General features: G+C 44.8%; 1 protein-coding gene across 4 annotated transcripts in view; it reads right to left on the bottom strand.

Annotated features, from left to right (window-relative positions):
* The window catches only part of CUL1 (cullin 1), a 96,926-nt gene extending 82,937 nt beyond the window's left edge, over positions 1 to 13,989 (bottom strand). Inside the window, exon 1 of one of the 4 annotated variants that reach the window (XM_059712085.1) lies at positions 13,632 to 13,989. The gene's annotated coding sequence lies outside the window, so the exon portion shown is untranslated. Of the gene's footprint in view, positions 1 to 13,140; positions 13,314 to 13,411; positions 13,525 to 13,631 lie in introns of those variants that run through there. The other 3 variants (XM_059712086.1, XM_059712088.1, XM_059712084.1) reach the window with 3 other exon arrangements.
* Between the last annotated feature and the right edge of the window lie 5,910 nt (positions 13,990 to 19,899).

The raw sequence follows: 19,899 nt of genomic DNA, 5'->3' as shown, positions 1-19,899 counted from the left end.
GTAGCTCCTGCTGGGTAACCTCAGGCAGAGGCTGAATTAGCACCTCCTTAGAGCCAAGAGCCAGTGTACCCAGTGGTCAGAGTGGGACCATCCAGATTACAACTCCTCAGATCCATAAGGGACATACTCAGGGGGCAGACTCAGTGAGCACCAAAGCCCCACTGAAGCAAGTCTTGCCCCAGAAGGGTGTCTTCAGCACAGAAGTTCTCCCACTGCAGACACAGCTGATTCTCACAGCCAATTGGCCTGGAGGTCAATTCCTCCCAGTGATACCTACAACAATCACGGCATAACTACAATAAGACTGTGCACAAAGCCCACAAGGGGGTGCACCAAGAGTATCCACCTCAGGTAATTGGGGAGGCTGAGCCACTGGTCCCTACAGGACACCTAGCACACAAAACCACTCTACCAACACAGGGAAGCATAAAAAATGCAGAGACAAAGAAACAGGTCACAAATGACAGAAATGGAGGAAAGAAAACGACTGGATATAGAGTTCAAAACCACGTTTATAAGGTTTTTCAAGAATTTTATGGAAACTGCCGATAAATTTAGTGAGACCCTGGAGGATATGAAAAAAGACCAACTAGAAATTAAGCATACACTGACTGAAATAAAGAATATTATACAGAATCCCAACAGCAGACTAGAGGATCGCAAGAATCAAGTCAAAGATTTGAAATACGAAGAAACAAAAAAGACCCAACCGAAAAAGCAAAAAGCAAAAAGAACCCAAAAATACGAAGATAGTGTAAGGAGCCTCTGGGACAACTTCAAGCGTACCAACATCCGAATTATAGGGGTGCCAGAAGAAGAGAGAGGGCAAGATATTGAAAACCTGTTTGAAGAAATAATGACAGAAAACTTCCCCTACCTGGTGAAAGAAATAGACTTACAAGTCCAGGAAGCAAAGAGAACCCCAAACAAAAGGAATCCAAAGAGGACCACACCAAGACACATCATAATTAAAATGCCAAGAGCAAAAGACAAAGAGAGAATCTTAAAAGCAGCAAGAGAAAGACAGTCAGTTACCTATACAAGGGAGTACCCATACCACTGTCAGCTGATTTCTCAACAGAAACCATGCAGGCCAGAGGAGAGTGGCAAGAAATATTCAAAGTGATGAATGCCAAGAACCTACAACCAAGATTACTTTATCCAGGAAAGCTATCATTCAGAATTGAAGGTCAGATAAAGAGCTTCACAGATAAGGAAAAGCTAAAGGAGTTCATCACCACCAAGCCAGCATTATATGAAATGCTGAAAGGTATTCTTTAAGAAGAGGAAGAAGAAAAAGGAACTCTTACCATTGGCCACAGCATGGATGGAACTAGAGAGCATTATGCTAAGTGAAATAAGCCAGTCAGAGAAGGATAAATACCACATGATCTCACTCATTTGTGGAATATAATGAACAACATAAACTGATAAACAAGACTGATCCAGAGACGGAGAGGCATTGATTGGACTGTAGGGCCTTGGAGGGAAGGTAGGGGAGGGTGGGGGTAAGGGGGAAAGATCAACCAAAGGACTTACATGCAAGCATATAGGTCTAACTCTAACCAATGGACACGGACAATGGGGGGGGGGGGGGGTGAGGGCATGAGCGGGGGGGGGGGGTGTAGGGGGTAATGTGGGGATAAGGACACATATGTAATATCTTAATCAATAAAAAATATATTTTAAAAAAAAGGATATTGTCCTCCTCCCACCATGCTCCTTTTCTGATTTGGAGCACTTATGTTTTGATTTGATTTGAATACAATTTACCAGTACTCTCCCTATTGAAGGTACCTAGGGTAATCAAGTGGTGCCTTCTTTTAGGTGGATGGACAACAGTCCTGACTACTCAAGGTCACAACGAGCTTGCTGCCTGCTACCTTCTACTGCCCTTGTGGGTCCACCTGCCAGAGATCTGCACCCATTCTGTGCTCATGTTCAGTGCTGCACTTGATAAAAAGCATCTTGTTGCAAATATCCTTGGCAACTACTATAATAACACAAAGTACTTGCAAACTTAGTATTTTCAGACATTGTACACATTGGGGAAAAGGTACTGGAGGTATAGAATAAACAAGTGTGTGTTTAAACCTGGGCTCAGATCAATAAGAATCATTAGATTCAGTCTCTCAATCATGTAAATAAATCTTCTGCACTCATGAAAGTATGCCATTTGATAACCTTCAAGAGGTTTTCTGGAAGCAGGTGTGGGGGGGGGGCTTTTAAAAAAAATACCTATACAAAGGCGAAAACATGATAAAACCTGCAGCATCAGTTTCACCTTAGAAGATGATTCTACCACAGATTCCAACTTCTAGCATTTTCTTGAGGTTTTTCCATTGAACAGCTTCTAGTTAAGACACATTAACTGTGTATCTTCTCAGGCAAGGCTTTCACGCTTATGCTTCAAATCGCTTATTTTAAAAAAACTATCAAACTATGTTCCCAGTTGAAAATGTAGCTAATATTTTTTTTAAATAGGTTTTTATTGAGTTTTAGAGAGAGGAAGGGAGAGGCATAGAGAGATAGAAACATCGATGAGAAAGAAACATGAATGAGAAACATCATCTATAGGCTGCCTCCTGCATATCCCTCACTGGGGACCGAGCCCGCAACCCAGGAATGTGTCCTGACCGAGAACTGAAACAGTGACTTCTTGGTTCATGGGTCCACACTCAACCAGAGTCAAACCGGCGGGCATGTAGTTAATATTTTTTAAGAGAACATTAGAATCACAAAATCCAGATTTTCCCTATAGTTTTTATCAATAACGCATATATTAAAAAGGGACACTACAGAGGACTTGGGCTTCCAAACACAATTCAAATTTCAAAAATAAAACTTACATATCAAAACTTTGCATTTAAAGCAACTTCTGCGAAGTATAAATGCAATGAACTATACAAAGCAGCACATTATAGGACTCACTATTTTCAGATTACACACTGAGTAGGCACTCAGATTCAGCCTACACCAGACTGTGGACAAAACAAACTAATGCTCTGCATTTTGAAAAAAAGTTATTTTTAATGTAAACACTGAAGTTCTTGATTCACTGCTGTCAAAAGGAATCATCAGAAAGTGTTTTAAAAATCACATTTCAGCCCAGCCCTCGTGGCTCAGTGGTTGAGCATCCATCTATGAACCAGGATGGTTCAAGTCCTGATCAGGGCATATGCCAGGATTTCAGGCTCGATCCCCAGTGTGGAGCGTGCAGGAAGCAGCCAATCAATGATTCTCTCTCATAACTGATGTTTCTGTATCTCTCTCTCCCCTCCCCGCTTCCTCTCTGAAATAAATTTTTTTTAAAAAATCACATCTCACTACAGCTACTAAGGGAGCCTACTGTCCTAGTTACACACAGATACACACATTTTCACATATCCACTACCATATAAAGCAATGTGGATGCTCATCTTAATGCCACATCCAGTTTCTAAAGAAACATTAGTGTAACATATGGTTTGTTGGTTATAATCTGCAACTTCTTTAATCAGACATTTAATCAGCTGCCGGGAGCCGGTCCATCCTTGCTGTTTCAAGGGACCTGGCATATATGGCATACTGTTCTTAATATGTTTGCTCACCTTCTTGGCGCTGTGTTTTAACCAAGGTCACCTCTCCTAGAAAGGTTGTTTCCCCAGGTAGGGATTTTCCCCTGAAGTTAGGGAGGGGATAAAAATAAAACCCCTCAACTAAGTGCAAGGCGGGTAATTAATCACTTTAACTACGAACAATCATGCTTAAGCTACATAATCTTTACTCCCTGGAATGGAGATAAGAAACGCCCTAACCTTTGTAATAGAGATTGATAGGATTGGAATCAACTGGTATAAATACAGATGCAACAAGACAGCAAGAGACAGAACTCAGGAGACAGGACTTAGAAGAGAGAACCTACAGACAGAAGAACTTCGCTGGAGAGAACATGGCAAAAGATCCTGGACTGAACCTGACTACAGAAATTGGCAAGAGAACCTGACTAGAACCTGGTGACTGAACCTGGCTGGAGATCTCAGACAGAACCTGGCTGGAGAACCTAGCGAGGGAACATGGCTACTGAACCTGGCTGGAGAACCTGGCCAGAACCTGGCTGGAGATCCTAACCAGAACTTGGCTGGAGATGCAGACCAGAACTTGGCTGGAGATCCTGGCTAGAGATCCTGGCTAAGCTGCTGATCAACTGAACGCTGACTCCGTGTCATTCCTTCTTCGCCAACTCCGTCCGCGCCTTTGGGGACCCCTGGACCTGCTGGGGTTGGACCCCAGCAATCAGCCTATCAAACAAAAATTTCTGTAAGCCCAGCCAGTGTGGCTCAATGGTTGAGCATCAACCTGTGAAACCAGGAGGTCATGGTTCAAATCCCAGCCAGGGTATATGCGTGGGTTGTGGGCTCCATCCCCAGTGTGGGGCCTGCAGGAGGCAGGTAACCAATGATTTTTTCTCATCATTGATGTTTCCCTCTCCCTCTCCCTTCTTCTCTGATAGCAATAAAAATATATATATTTTTTAAATCTACATTTATCACTTATTATAGGTAAGTAAAATCTCAAAGTTAACAAAATTTCCCCAAATTCATTTGCTTTACTGAAATTTCCTTCAAATATTGCCAGATTGAAGATCCGGGACAGGCCAAACAGCCAGGACCAACACAGAGCTGTAAGTGAGCCATGCAGCAGGCCAGGGCTGCGCACACAGCTGGACTTGAGTACTTTCTGAGCCTAAGGGGATGAGGTAGGTTATATGGTAAAGGACCAACAAGGACTGGGAGCAGAGCTCCCTCTACCAAACTGTGGTGACTCAAACACCCACTGGGGGCAGACTTCATAGTCACAGAAGGCACGACAAATCATGAATACAGGTAAAATGAGGATGTGAGGGCCGCATGAAGCTGGGGGCTCAGCTGGAAGTCAAGGAGCCAAAATAAAATGGAAAAATCCCACAACAAAATAAGCTAGAGCAGAATCAAGCCAAAGAGATATCTCCTGAATGTCCATTAGCAGAAGAAAAGACAGAATTGAAGAGCACAGTATTCACCGTAGAAGCTAATGTAAGAGATCATTCAAGGAAAATAAGGGTAAGTGGGCCCAGAAGTCTGGAAAATGCTGCAGGTTATATCCCTTCCTTAAGAAGCCAAAATGCTTTAGAAAATAGACCTGGTTCCGTTTCCCAAACAAATGTGCCCTCACATGTCATGTGAAGTGTCCACATCTGGAAACCACTGAGCTGGAATGTAGAAGAAAGAAGGTATGGGACAGAATCTAGAGAACCTTTAAGAGGAGAAGGAAAGTCTGAATTTCAACAGACTGAAAGGCTTTTCAAATGCAGTACACTTACATATGACACCACCAAGAAAGTGAGAATAACTCTAGCTTTGATTCTGTTGTTGCTGCTCATGAGTCCTGGATTAATGATGATCCATGTGCTTTAAATTTGTTTTAGATCCTTCCGGTAATAGCATTTACGATTCAGATTTATACAAGGAATAAAGTGAAGCAGTTATTTTCTAGACAACTAGACCTATAACTGTACTCATTAGGATCCCACACTCCCAAAGAACACTAGTGTTTCAAAATGCTAATCAGAATCCCACCAAAGACCAGGAAAATGAACACAGCAATTTACTACATACATCTCTACGGCAAGTCACATAATTGTTAACATTCTGATTCCAAAATCAGAGCTCAACAAAACAAAACCCATTCTTTAATACAGGAGTAGGGTTTTCTTCCCTCAAAAGCTATTTATTAAATTGGGGATTACCTTATATCCATACATGTACACACCCTATACATACATAGTGTAAAATATAGGAATATGTGTGTGTGTATATATAGACATATTAAAGACTCCTCAACCTAGCATTTCCTAAACTTACTTATTCACAGCTCTCCTGTCCCACTCCTATGCCTTCCACGTCAAGGAACATAGGGCAAATAACACTCTACACAGGTAAGTAAAAATACTGAAAATGCAGGTGGCACATGGAGTGCTACAGCTGAGCTCCTTGAGCAGTGAAGGGACTCAGAAGAGGCCTCCCCGGGATGTGCCACTTTGGCATGCGGACTACTTTGAGCTGGAGGCAATGGAAACTCTGCCAGCTCATGAGAAACTTCTCTCTCTCAAACAATTGAAGTGTGGGGCCTTGCCCATAATAAGAGTTATCACCAGAAATAACTTTTTATGACCTATCTATACGGCGGGGCAAACCTCCATGTAATTACTGAACATCTATCTGCTCTTACCATCCTGTGAATGACCCTCCTCCCCTCTGAAGCTCCAGGTGCCTCCCTCATCCTTTGCTCAGAATGCCATACACAACTCACGCTAACTTTCTGCCTCTGAACCTCTTCATGCACTGGGGTCTCCAACTCTCTCATGCATGTGGGGTTCTCATATATAGGTATGTAATTAAATTTGGTTATTTTCTCTTTTTAATCTGTCTCATGTCAGTGTAATTAGGGTGGAGGTAGAATTTCTTTCTTCCCCACATTATAAAAATAACAGTAACCAAAACAAACAATTCATAAAGTCCAATGCTTCACAGGCAGTTATGCCCCCACTAAACCAAACCCAACCCAACCCAACCCCACCAGGGCAGTTACTACACATTTACAAAGGTCCCAGCTAACTCCTGGAAAAACTGCTCAGCATGCTTGGTGTCTTCTGTATCCCTAAGCCTTCCCTTTTATCAAACAGAAGACCCTCTGATTTGCGGAGTCTCCATCTAATGAATAACTAGGAAAACATCTCTGTGCCAGTGTCCACAGTGAGGCATTTGCAGGAACCAAGCTGAGTGGAGCAACTCCAAAGTCACTGTCTTGCATCAGCCTGGCATGTGGTACATACTAAGCACTGAATACATGGCGGTATCACATGTAGGATGAACCTGTAAGTAAACCGTGTACAGATTTTAAATATGTAAGCCTGAAGTCAGAAGAAACCACTCAGACTTTTTCTTCCCCACCCTTCCTCAAACTAAGCATTTCCTAGTTCCCCAACATGAGCTTAGGGCTCAAGGAGGGAAAGAGCCGGAACTAGAACTCTACTCCTGGAGTTCCACTTAGAATCGACACATATGTGGGCTGTGGCTGGTTTGTCACCCCCATCCATAGCATGCCACCATCCTACAGGGAGGGGAGCTGAGGTCTCTGGCTTTGCTCCCAGGCACACTTAACTATTTTTGTTAGCATATACTTAACCAATTCCTATATAGTAAAGGCATCCTCCATCCATTCCCTCCCCCCCCCCCCCCCCCCAGCATTTGGTGACACATTTCTGTGCACCCATTTTCTCATAAGTCCAATAGTATCCCTAATATGTATCATTTAGAAGACATTGCTTAAATCAATGGTAAATTAATTTTCCAAGCTATAGCACAAACTGCACCAAAAGTATTTAATTTTTAAAGTAAATGTATTTCTTAAGCATAATGACAATAGGTTTAAACATTCAATTTTAAAGTACATCTACTATCACTAAAAGGTGTGAAGTAGCAAAAAGGGATAGAAGTTCACAACACCACTAAGGAAAGGAAACTGAAGATGATTCATCAGCACATAATCCAGTAGTACAATTTAATAAAATACAAACATAAGTGTCTTTCAGAAGATTAAGACAGCTTTATGGAGGGCATGAAACTTGAGGGCACAGGAAGTAGTTGAGGGATTAAGATATGAGGGAAAGAATGGGAAGATTAGACCAGCAAAAGAGAAACAGACCCAGGAAATACAGCCCACAGGAAGTCAAATATTTACCTCTAGGAGGGTGCGGGGGGATAGACCTGGAAAGGGGTCTGCTAGTAAAGCGAACACCAAATGATCTCAGCGGAAACATCTTGCTCCCAAGTAGGCCCACAGCTTCTACTGCTTTTTGTTTTTTTAATAAATTAATTCACTGCATTATAAATACACGTGCACTGTACAAAACTGGAGGAAAAAAAGAATGAACTAAAAATGACCCATACTTCTGCTGCTCAGAGACAATCACTATTAACATTTTGGCTTATTATCTTTTTTTAATGCATTTATTCACACCAAAATAATTTTTTATAGATATGTGTTGTTGTATAGCATGTTTTATCATTTTATAATTGCTGAATGTCCATTAAATACAGTATTAGAGAAATGGAAAGACTTATCTAAACAATGCTGAAACAATCTTCCTTACTAGCAAAAAAACTGAAAACAAATGCTCAGTAAGAGGGCATTAGTTAAACAGTGTACCTATGACAGAATATTAATCTACTTGTCATTTTTTTATATTTCCTTAGACTAAACCCTTAGATTAGCTATTCCAAAGTACATGCATATTTTATAAGCTTTTGTTACATATTTCTCAGAAAAACCATACTGAATTATACTTTCTAGCAACATATAAGTAGACTCATTTCTCTGCACCCTCACTAGAAGCTGAATTTTTTTAACGTATGCCAAATTTTTAAAACACAGTATCTCACTGATTTCTGGGAAGCTGAAGTTTTTTTCATGTTTCCTGCTCCTTCTTTTTATAAGCCATCTATAGCAAGGGAAGTAAATTTGCTCGTAAGTTACAAAATTTTTTCTGAGTTTGCCTTTTGCCTTTGAATTCTATTTATGGTATTTTAACATATAGAAGTTTTTAGTTATTTTAAAGTAAACAAATGAATAATTTCTTTAACAGTTCCTACTTTTGGTGTGGTGCTTTGAGAGGCTTTCTCCATTCTGGGATCATCTGTATTATCTTTGTGCTTTAAAAAAATTTTTAAATATATATTTTAAAAGCACAAAGCTCACCACCCTGAAATTACAACCATTCTTATAACTTTAAATATGTTCACCAATGTATACACACACATTTTAAATGGCTGTATACATTTCATACAATCTATTTTCCAAAGCATATTCTGAGACAGGCCTTTTCAAAAACTGCAGCTTATTAGATCTGAATGAACAATCGTAAATGGTTTTACAGACTTTACACTCAACTTAATAACAGTCCCAAAGTTCCAGAATTGTTCATTTCTATCCCAGTTACTCTTCTCCTTCAATGTCCACCCGTTACTAAAAGACCAAGAAGAATAAGCTCATTCTTGGTAGTCGACCAAGTTCTGCATAATGAACTGTCATAATTATCAATGATCAGATGTCAATCCTTAGAGCATTTTCATTTTGATCTTTTCTTCCACCTTCATATAAATCCCATTCTTAGGGAGAGTCTGGTTAAAAGCTGGGGCTCTGGAGGCCCTGTGCTTTATTGTAACTCAGGCCTGACCACCGACCAGGCCTGACCCTAACCACTCAAAGCCTGTTTGTTAACCTATATGCTGTAACGTAGACCAAACAATAGTACCTACACTTCATGGGTTTAGTAAAGGTTTAAAGTGGGAGGATGTTCATGAAGGAAGTAGGAGTTACATGAATGCACATGATATGGGCAATGTGTTAAGGCACCATACGGTCCCTGATCTAAAGGAGGTGAGTCTAATGGGAGAAATCACCAAGTCCAGTCAAAGGGTTAAGGGCTGAGACGGTGACTCAGGCAGGGACTCGGGATCCCAGGGAAGTCTCCTAGCCTGGGATGGGATGGAATGAGGGTAGGGGCTGAGCTGAGTCTTTTTAAAGGAGCAAGAGTCTGTCTGGTGACATGCAGGGGACATGGCACTTCAGACAGAGGGGAGAGCATGAGTAAAAAGAGTAAAAACAGAGAGGACAGCACAGTGATGGCAAACCTTTTGAGCTCAACGTGTCAACATTTTGAAAAACCCTAACTTAACTCTGGTGCCGTGTCACATATAGAAATTTTTTGATATTTGCAACCATAGTAAAACAAAGACTTATATTTTTGATATTTATTTTATATATTTAAATGCCATTTAACAAAGAAAAATCAACCAAAAAAATGAGTTCACGTGTCACCTCTGACACGCGTGTCATAGGTTCGCCATCACTGGCCTAGGAGCTTCTGGGAACTGGGGAAGCACAGGAGGGACTGCTTCCTAGATCCAAGGGGAAAAGTTTAAATGCCTGTCAAACTTGGGCTTCACAACTCCGCTTTCCAAACATGAATAAGATTATGCTTTATAGGACAGTGTTCCAAATGCTATCAATGTTAAAAGCTATGACATACCCATGCTTTGAGGTCCTATACAGAAATCTTAAACAGTGTCAATTAAAAAAAATCATCTCATTTTACAAATGCTGAAATGAACACCCGGCAAAATTAAGCTCAAACTAGATCCCACGTCTTCTCAAAGCAAAATGTTCTATGCCTAAGCAAAAATAACACACAGCTTTTTTAGGAGCCAGAAAATATGTGAATGAAAACTTTAAAAAAACACAACATTACATATTATAATCATCTTGTTTATAGTGTGCATTAAATGTATGTATTAAACAAGGAGCTTAAAGTCCTTAGTAACGTAAGTTTTACTTAAATATGATTTATTCTTCATTTAATGTTTTGAAAGCGAACAAAAACTACATCTTGCTGAGAAAATACCAGATATCAAGAAAAGCAAAATAAATTTCAAATTGGCCCTTAAAAATGATACACTCTTTTCTCTAGACATCTAAAAGACAAGTTCAAAATTGGTCCCCCAAAGACATTTTATTCCAGACTGACTCAGTTACTGAGGATTTGGGACCTATGGAGGACTGAAACAGCAAAGAGTAAAAACACAAACACATTCCTAAGAGTTTTGGACCCTAATTCACATTTGAAGAATGGCAAACAACAACTCCTCAATTTCAAGCACATCCATTTAAATTTTCCATCCTGAAAGAAAGGCACACTATGCCTGCTGGTTTTGCCAGGAGTGAATTTCTGATACAAGGCTCTCAAGGACCCAAGAATGGTCACGCCTGTAAGAAATGTCACATAGGACTCTGGTACTACAGGGTTTGCATCACCTCTCGGATAGGAAAGGGCTTCTACCACCGACTTCATTTTAAAGGCAAGGCTACAATATTTAACTGCTGGAAAGACCCAAATTTTGTTGCGAAAAAAATAAAATCCACACCTTAAGAGTTAGTTTTAAGGGGGGGGGGGGCAAATTAAAGTTTCACAGCTTGTTTCCTTGGCATTTTCCTGGATTGCCATAGCTAAAGAAAACCTGGGCATCTGTCTCTTGGGGCTCTGCATTAGATTGGGGGTGTTATAATAATAATCACAATAAAGCTTGCATTCTTACCCAGACTGTTTCTGCAGCCAAAATTAGAAGTGGTCAAACACTAGGTCAGATTATTCCAGGAGATTTGTTCATTCAAAAAGACAACCAAGGTACCCATGACCAAGGTGGGGGTGCAAAAATAAATAAAGACTATTCCGTTCCTTCAAAGGATTCACAGTCTGAAATTCATGGGAAAGGAGGCTGTACTGAAGATCAAGATGAAGTTAATTATCTCTGGAAGATAACAATCAGTAAGAGGCAATGGAGCTTAAGGAGCTGTAACAGCTAAGCAAACTGCAGAACCAGCTCAGGCATTCATTTGCCCTTTGGCTCTCTTGATGACATATTTGGAATGGGGGCCATGCCTTGCAAGGACCTGAGCTTTCATAAAATGGTGAAAAAAACAAACACCTAGTATATAGAAAGTCCCTCCACCTTTGGCAAAATAGTTCTTAAAAGATGACACCCATGAGAAGAAGAAATAGTTTAACATTCTAAGAGAATCATTCAGCCACCCCTCTAAGGTAATGAGCACTCTCCTGCAACTTCCAAAGATGGGCATAATAGAGTTAAAGCGAGCCAGCCTTCTGTTTGCACGCCTCGAAATTTGAAATGCGAAGCAACTATGTCCTAAAATTACCACGAGAAGCCACAAACAGTAAAATATTTTCCTAATAACCAATAACTTGTTAAACACACAAATAGAATTCTCATATCCAACTGTTGTTTTCTTTAAAAGAGAATAATAATCTTACCCCTAACTTTACACAACCCACAAACTCTCCAGGATTCCAGATCATCGGCTAGACAGGGTGGTTACCAAATAGTGTCAAACTTAAAACGGCACGCATCTGCGGAGTGTTAAGGTAATACGTTTAGATTCGAGAAGCTCGAAGCTTAAAGTACAAGTGCCTTCAGTTCCCCTTGTGTCACCCTGATACATGTCTTCTAAAAACTGGGTGACCATTTACTCCACTCCCAACTCGGGCGGTTTCAATGCCCACACAGGAAGGGCCATTACACAGAGCAAATAAAACCCGAGTAAGTTGATGCGATTCCGTATTTGCACACTAACCCCGACTACGAACTAAAAGCGACAGCAGCCCTCCAATCGGAGGAGAGAATCCTATTTTTGGCAGAGGGCTCGCTCCCGAGGAAAACCCCTGACTTTGGAGACTGGCCTCCAGGAATGCCCACCAAGCTTTGCCGCCCCTGGACCCTCACCCCGTCTGCCGCACGCCACGTCCCAGGTGGCCGAGGAGCCCCGGGGCCGCGCGCGCGGTTACCTGCGGGGTCAGCGCGCGCTCCCGCGGGGCGCAGGGTCGGGGGCGCGCCGAGGCCGCGGCGCAGGCCCGGCCCGACTGGCGGGCGCCGGGGGCTCTGGCCGGTCCCGCCGCCGCACTCGCATCCCTCCCGCTTCCCCGGCCGGCTCCCCCGAGGGAACCGAGCCAAAGAGCGACTGTTACCCAATAATAGCGACCTGCACCGTCGCCACAATGCCGGCGGGTAACCCGGAAAGCAGGGCGGCCGGCGCCCCGCACTCGCTGGAGAGCACGAGTCCGGGAGGAGCGGTCCCGAGGGGCGCGGGGGAAGGGCAGGAGGCCGGGCGCCCCGCGGGGGTCGCCGCACGAGGGGCGGGAGGCGAGGCGAGCACGGCCGAACAGCCCCAGCTCCGCCACCCCAGCCCGGTCGCCACCAGGCCTCCGCCTCGGCGCGATGAATCGGGCTTTTTCCCGGTGCGTGGTCCAGGCCCGGCCGCCCCGAGCCCGAGCCCGAGTCCGCGGGGACTCAGGGCGGCTCCGCTCGCGCCCCGGAGCCCCCGCCCACGAGCCCCCAGCCCCGCCGCCATTCCGCCCGGAGCCGCGGCTCGGAGCCCAGGCCTAGTCCGGCGCCTGGGTTGGGCCGCCGCGGGCCCCGTCACTGCGACACCGCGGCTCCGGGCCTGGCCTGCGCCGCCTCCCCTCGGCCCCGGCGCCGCCACGCTCACCCGCATGTCCCTGCTGCCGAAATGGCTCCGGCGACGTCTCCGCCTGGTCGCTGGGCCTGGGCCCCGGTTAAATCCCCGTCCCGCCAAGGTCTGGCTGCGTCCCTCAGCCGCCGGGGCCGCCCCGCCTGGAGCTGCGTGCGACACGGCCCCCGCCTCCTCCTCCTCCTCCCCTGCCCGCCCGCCGGCCCTCCTCCCGCCGCCGCCGCCGCCTGCACCACGCAACCTCCGCCCTCTCGCCTTCGCTCCGCCGCTCCCCGCCCTCCCGGCTCACCGGCTCCCCGGCTCCCCGGCTCCCCGGCTCCGGCCACCGTCGGGAGAGGCGCGTGGGGGAGGGTCGGGACGCACCGCCGGCGGCGTCCGGGGCGGGGGGGGCCGGGAAACCGCCGCCGCCATCGCCCCACCGGCCCGAGCGCGGGGGTGGGGGGTCCGGAAACCGCCCGCCGCCGCCGCGGCCCCCGCCCGGGGTCCCCCGCCGCCCGCCCGGTTCCTACCTGAAGACCGGGCCCTCGGCCCCGCGCCGTCCCGGGCGGGCGCTCCGGATCCTCGTCCAGGTTTTACAACCTCCCTCGCCTCCGGGCCGCCTCCAAAGACCCGGCTTCCCGCCACTTCGGACCCAACGAGGAGGGGTCACCTTCTTCGGCGAGGGGCACCCACCGCGGCAGAAAGTGCCCCGGAACAGTTGAGGAGAGGGCCTCGCAGCTCCTGCCCCGCCCGGCGCACACCCCTCCGTGCAGCCGGAACCGACCTGGAACTCGGCTGCACCCGATCCGCGTGCCTCCGGGGTCGGGACCCTTCCCCAGCCGGGTGCCGGCGGCGGATGCGCAGAGCTGGGCAGGAGCTCGGGAAAGCGGCCGCCGGCCGCGGGGAGCGAGCCGTCCCCGCCGAGGCCCCGCACACCTGCAGGCCTTGGCCATCGGCACCTGGCAGCCCGAGCCTGCCCCTGCCCGAACCGCTCTCTCCGGAAAATCGGTTCGAAAACAAAACTATACCAGGCTTCCCGCTTCCAACTTCAACCAACTTTTTTTTTTCTCCTAGCAAATGTTAACACGGAATCACTTTATCTTTGTGAAGGGAAATCAAGAATAGAATTTAAGGACCTCCATGGATGGCACGAGGTGTGACTAGCACAGTATTGTTTTCAGGTGTAGGCTGAAGGAGTTAATTGCATCCCTTTGAAATTAACTGTGAAGTTGGGGGACTGGAAACACTCTCAATACAAATTTTGGCAGCACAAACAGCCAACTGGCTTGCTAATGGTGACAGAGTCTGCTGAAAGCATGGGTTTGGAGGGACTCCTGCTTTAATACCATGGTTCATTCACAACATACCAGAGAGCCAGCTAATTTTATGAACAAGCGAGGAAGGATTTCAAATGATCCTATCTGGGCAAAAGACATGGTGAATTTAACTTCCTGTTTTGCTCCAAACTAAAACAGTACAGAGATTCTAGTACCACCTTGGGTTAGAAATCCTAGGCCCCAGACCCTGAGCAGGGAGGGCTGCCCCCAGAGCCCATACTGTTTCCCGCGCCACGTGGGTTTCTCTAGAAGGCTCATCCCACAGTATATGTGGTCCTCTTATTGACATGTGGTCTTTTGTCAACATCTGTTAAGTATTTTTAGAAGTATTGCATTTGTGTATACTTGTCACCAAAGTATGTAATCTCAGTCTGTGCATTTAACATTCTTGGTTTATACCCTGTACATCTAAATAACCTAGTCAAAAGAAAATTTAGATGTATTTTACAACTTTTTTTGTGGGCACATGGTAAGATTAAAGGTAAAAATGGAAGGCCTGCCCTGGGGCCAGTTTTGCTCAGTGGTTAGAATGTCAGCCCATGTACCAAAGGGTCTCAGGGTTTGGTTTTTTGTTTTTGTTTTAAATCATGGTATCAACAAGTCTGAATTGCTAGTGAAATACATTTCCTTGCCTTTCCCAGCTTCTAGAGGCCACCCACATTCCTTGGCACTTGGCCCCTTTCTGACCCTTTTAAAAAATATATATTTTTTTATTGATTTCACAGAGAAAGGGAGAGGGAGAGAGAGAGAGAAACATCAATGATGGGAGAATTCATTGACTAGCTGCCTCCTTCACTCCTCCTACTGGGGATCAAGCCCGCAACCTGGGCTTGTGCTCTTGACCAGAATCGATTTCAGAGAGGAAGGGAGAGGGAGATCGAAACATCAATAATGAGAAAGAATCATCAATCAGCTGCCACCTACATGCCCCACACTAGGGATCAAGCCTACAACCCGGGCATGTGCCCTGACCAGGAATCAAACCCTATGGTCGATCTCATAGGTCGACACTCAAGTCGATGCCACTGAGCTACGCCGGCTGGGCTGGGATATAGGTTTGATTTCTGGCCGTGGTCAGGTATGTGTGGGAGGCAACTAATGGATGTGCCTCTCCAATGTTTCTCTCTGTGTCCCTCCACCCTCGCCCATCCTTCTACTCACTCTAAAAAATTAATGGAAAAAAATTCTCAGGTGAGGATTAGCAATACAAAAGTGTAAGCCTGTCCCTGTGGACGATGGCTTTTTTTTTAATATCCTCATTTCTTCTCCTTTCCTCAGACAACTTTATCCCTGTCTTCTCCAATCTGATCCTTCAATCTGGCATCCTGGTCTGTGACTTCCCACAGTTAACACAAGACACAAGTTGGTCAACTTTCCCTTTACTGTTTGTTTCTCCCACCGCTATTTTTTTTTTTCCTTAATGGAAGTATTTAGACCGTCTGTGCCACCATCTCCTCTTAGACCAGTGGTTCTCAACCTTGGCTGCACATGAGAATCACCTGGGAATCTTTTTAAAATCCTGATTTCTGGGCCTCATCCTCTGGAAATCCTGTTTCTTTGTTACTAATGTTGTGGCCCCACCCCATCACAAAGAAACAGCATTTCCGGAGGATGAGCCCCACAAATCAGGATTTAAAAAAGATTCCCAGGTGGTTCTCATGTGCAGCCACGGTGGAGAACCGCTGTCTTAGTCTATTCCATTGCCTTTTACATCCACTTCACAACCAGGTTGCTTCCACGCTGGGTAAGTAACCTTGCCTTCTACTTACCAGATCAAGGCCATCTGCTCCAAAATGATCTTCCTCCATCTCTCTCCACCAGCTCAGCAAAATTGATGTCCCTCTTTCAGTTGACCACAAGTTGGGAGGGATAATTAACTTGCTAGAGAACAGAAGCAACGTATGAAATAGTCTCCAACTAGAACATGAGGCCAAACCCAATGGAATAAAATATAACTCTAAAAGTCCAAAACAATATGGTAAAGTTCAACAAGCCTAGCTTTAGAGTTAGGTAGGTCGTAGTTTATATTCTGACTCAAACTATTCTTTTGCTCTAGTTCAATCAAATGTTAAACGGGGATAGAAAGATCTACTTTAGCCCTGGTTGGTGTGGCTTGGTTGGAAGGTTGCTGGTTCAATTCCCGGTCAGGGCACAAACCTGGGTTGTCTGCTTGATCCCCGGTAGGGGGAGTGCAAGAGGCATGACCCCACATCGATGTTTCTCTCTCTCTCTCCCTCCCCCTTCCTCCCTCTCCAAAAATAAACAAACTATATAAAAAAAATCTACCTCATAAGGGAAGGGCATTTCCTTTATAGTTCTAGCATAATTTCTCACTGTTAATTCCCTTTCCTGTCTCCATAAAGTGGAGGTCCCTGTCCTTCCCTACTGCTGTTGATAACACCAACATTTTCTAAGTCATATGGGCCTGAAAACTCAAAATCCTGATAGAGACAGTCCCCATCCTAGAGAAATCCTTTGTTTATTTTGGTCAGTCTGTGTGGGCAGGCACAATCACCTCACGTCCACTGCCCAGTGAGAAAACCTGAGACTCAGAGATGTTAGACAATTTGCTCCAGATCACTCAGCTTGGTCGCTGGTACAACCTGACTCCCCGGTCGGCAATATTCACTACTTTACTATAATGTTTTCCCACACCTGTATTGTTTCTTTAACCTTCTTAAGGGTTTTCCTGGTTCTGATCTCTGTCCTTCTAGTCTGTGCAATGACTGAATACAGATGGTTCTTTCCAAACTGAGACGGTTGTATCTTTGTCCTTTCAAACTTTTCAGTGGCTCCCCATTGTTTATAGGGTTCAGTCTAAACTCTAACCTGACACCTAAGGTTTGCCATAATCTTGAGCTAACTTACTTTTCCAAATTTATTTCCAGGCACTTCCCAAAAACAGCTCTCAGCTTCATCCAGCCCTGTTGGGCCTATGATTGGCCCACAAATACTGGCCTGGGATCACCATTTATGAACGTTTGCTGCCATTGGTACCCTTAACAGAAATAGTTCCCTCCTCCTTTCCTGCATCTGCAAATGAAACTCATTTTTCTAAAATCCAGCTCATGACACTGCCCCCTCCTCAACCTGCTCCCCAGGAACCCTACTTTGCACCTTCAACCCAGGCTTTTGTGATCTCTCGCTGACTGCTAACTTCTCACACGTGCCTTTAAACCTGGTAATCTGGGCAGTGGGTTAGACCAGCCGTGGGCAAACTACGGCCCGCAGGCCAGATCCGGCCCGTTTGAAATGAATAAAACTAAAAAAAAAAAAAAAAAAAAAAGACCATACCCTTTTATGTAATGATGTTTACTTTGAATTTATATTAGTTCACACAAACACTCCATCCATGCTTTTGTTCCGGCCCTCCGGTCCAGTTTAAGAACCCATTGTGGCCCTCGAGTCAAAAAATTTGCCCACCCCTGGGTTAGACACTATTTCCTAAAGTTCACCGGCCCCTCAGCATTGTGCCTGAAGAATGCTGAAGAGTGTTCAAACATATTTGTTTACTAATCAAATGAAAGGGTACTGTGCCACATGACTAGCCATATGAGCTATTATTACTAAGACATGAGTTAGGAACTAGTCATCCAATGCAAAGTAAATTAATTTCATGGGATAGTTCCCAAACCTATCTTTGCTTAAAATCACCTGGGGACTTGACGACTAATTCTAGGGCCCATTCCAGATCAACTGAGTCAAAATTGGGTGGGAAAGGGCAGGGAAGGAATTTGCAACTGCCAGAGTTTATATTCTGGTTTCACTACTTATTATCTGGGTAACTTTGAGTTACTTAATCTCTCTGTGCCTCAGTTTCTTCATCTATAAAATGGGGGTCATAATAGTATCTCATACTATTATGTAATTTAAATACTTAAACATTACCTATGAAAATGATGATGATAGTAATGATTATATAATTACCCGGGCCAGTCTGAGTTTGGCAACCACTGATTTAATGAACTACTCCTTCCTCTGTTAAAGTTCCAAATGTTATGACCTTAAAAGTTCTGGTATTAACATTATGACATACTAGAGGCGCAGTGCATGAAATTCGTGCACTGGGAGGGAGGGTCCCTCAGCCCAACCTACACCCTTTCTCAGTCCAAGAGCCCTTGGGGGACGTCCAACTGCCTCGGAGGTGGGAGAGGCTCCTAGGCTCCTGCCACTGTCGCTGCTCCAGCACTTCCCCAGCGCTTCCCCTGTGGGAGCACACTGACCACCAGGGGGCAGCTCCTGAGTTGAGCATCTACCCCCTGGTGGTCACTGTGCATCATAGTGACTAGTCATTCTGCCCTCAGGCTGAAACCGGCTCTCCGACATCCCCCAAGGGATCCCAGATTTCGAGAGGTTGCAGGCCAGTCTGAGTGACCCCACCCGGTGCATGATTGGGGCCAGGGAGGGGCCGCAGGAGGGCTCCAGGTGTGTCTGGCCCATCTCTCTCAGTCCCAATCGACTGGACCCCAGCAGCAAGCTAACCTACCAGTTGGAGCATCTGCCCCCTAGTGAACAGTCATAGCAAGTGGTTGAGCAGCCTTAGCATATCATTAGTATATTACACTTTGATTGGTTGAACAGCCGAGCGACTGCACACTTAGCATATTAAGCTTTTATTATATAGGACTACAATGTCTTATTTGTTTTTGAAATAATGTATATTAAAGAAGAGTAAAAAGATTTTCAATTAAATCTGTTTATCTAATCCAAATCATGAAATATACATTACGTGTGGTTTTTAAAAAACCAGTTCCTCTTAGAAAAATAACTACACATGTGCTATAATTTAACCAGCTTAGAATTCAAAGGCTACAGGAAAGAGATGAAACAATATTATGATTTCTTCCACTTAGGCAATGAATCATCAATCTTTTTGAAGAAGCAGGTTTTTAGTTCTCTATTTTAGTTCATTAGAAAAAAAATTTCATAGCTCATTTTGGTCCATCAAATATCAAACATTTTAATGATGTTAAATGTAACTAGACATAAAATAAGAAGAAAAATTTACTTACCAAAATCACAAACTAAATATGTCTGAATGGGAAAGACAGAATGGGTAGCCCCACCTCCTGAACTCTTTCTTGACTTACAAATGGGCTATACCAGTGGTCGGCAAACTGCGGCTCGCGAGCCACATGCGGCTCTTTGGCCCCTTGAGTGTGGCTCTTCCACAAAATACCACGTGCGGGCACGCATGTACAGTGCAATTGAAACTTCGTGGCCCATGCGCAGAAGTCGGTATTTTGTGGAAGAGCCATGCTCAAGGGGCCAAAGAGCCGCATGTGGCTCGCGAGCCGCAGTTTGCTGACCACTGGCCTATACAAACAGATACACCAAGGCCTTGTTTTTATTGGTTGAATTCTACTAAAGATTCCTAGTATTTTCTTTTTTTCTTTTAATTTATCTTTATTTTTGAAAGTATTACAGATGTCCCCCTTTTTCCCCACATTCACCCACTCCT

The sequence above is a fragment of the Myotis daubentonii genome, chromosome 10, assembly GCF_963259705.1.
Source record: "Myotis daubentonii chromosome 10, mMyoDau2.1, whole genome shotgun sequence".
NCBI lineage: Eukaryota > Metazoa > Chordata > Mammalia > Chiroptera > Vespertilionidae > Myotis > Myotis daubentonii.
This window is presented reverse-complemented; position numbering and strand designations above follow the sequence as displayed.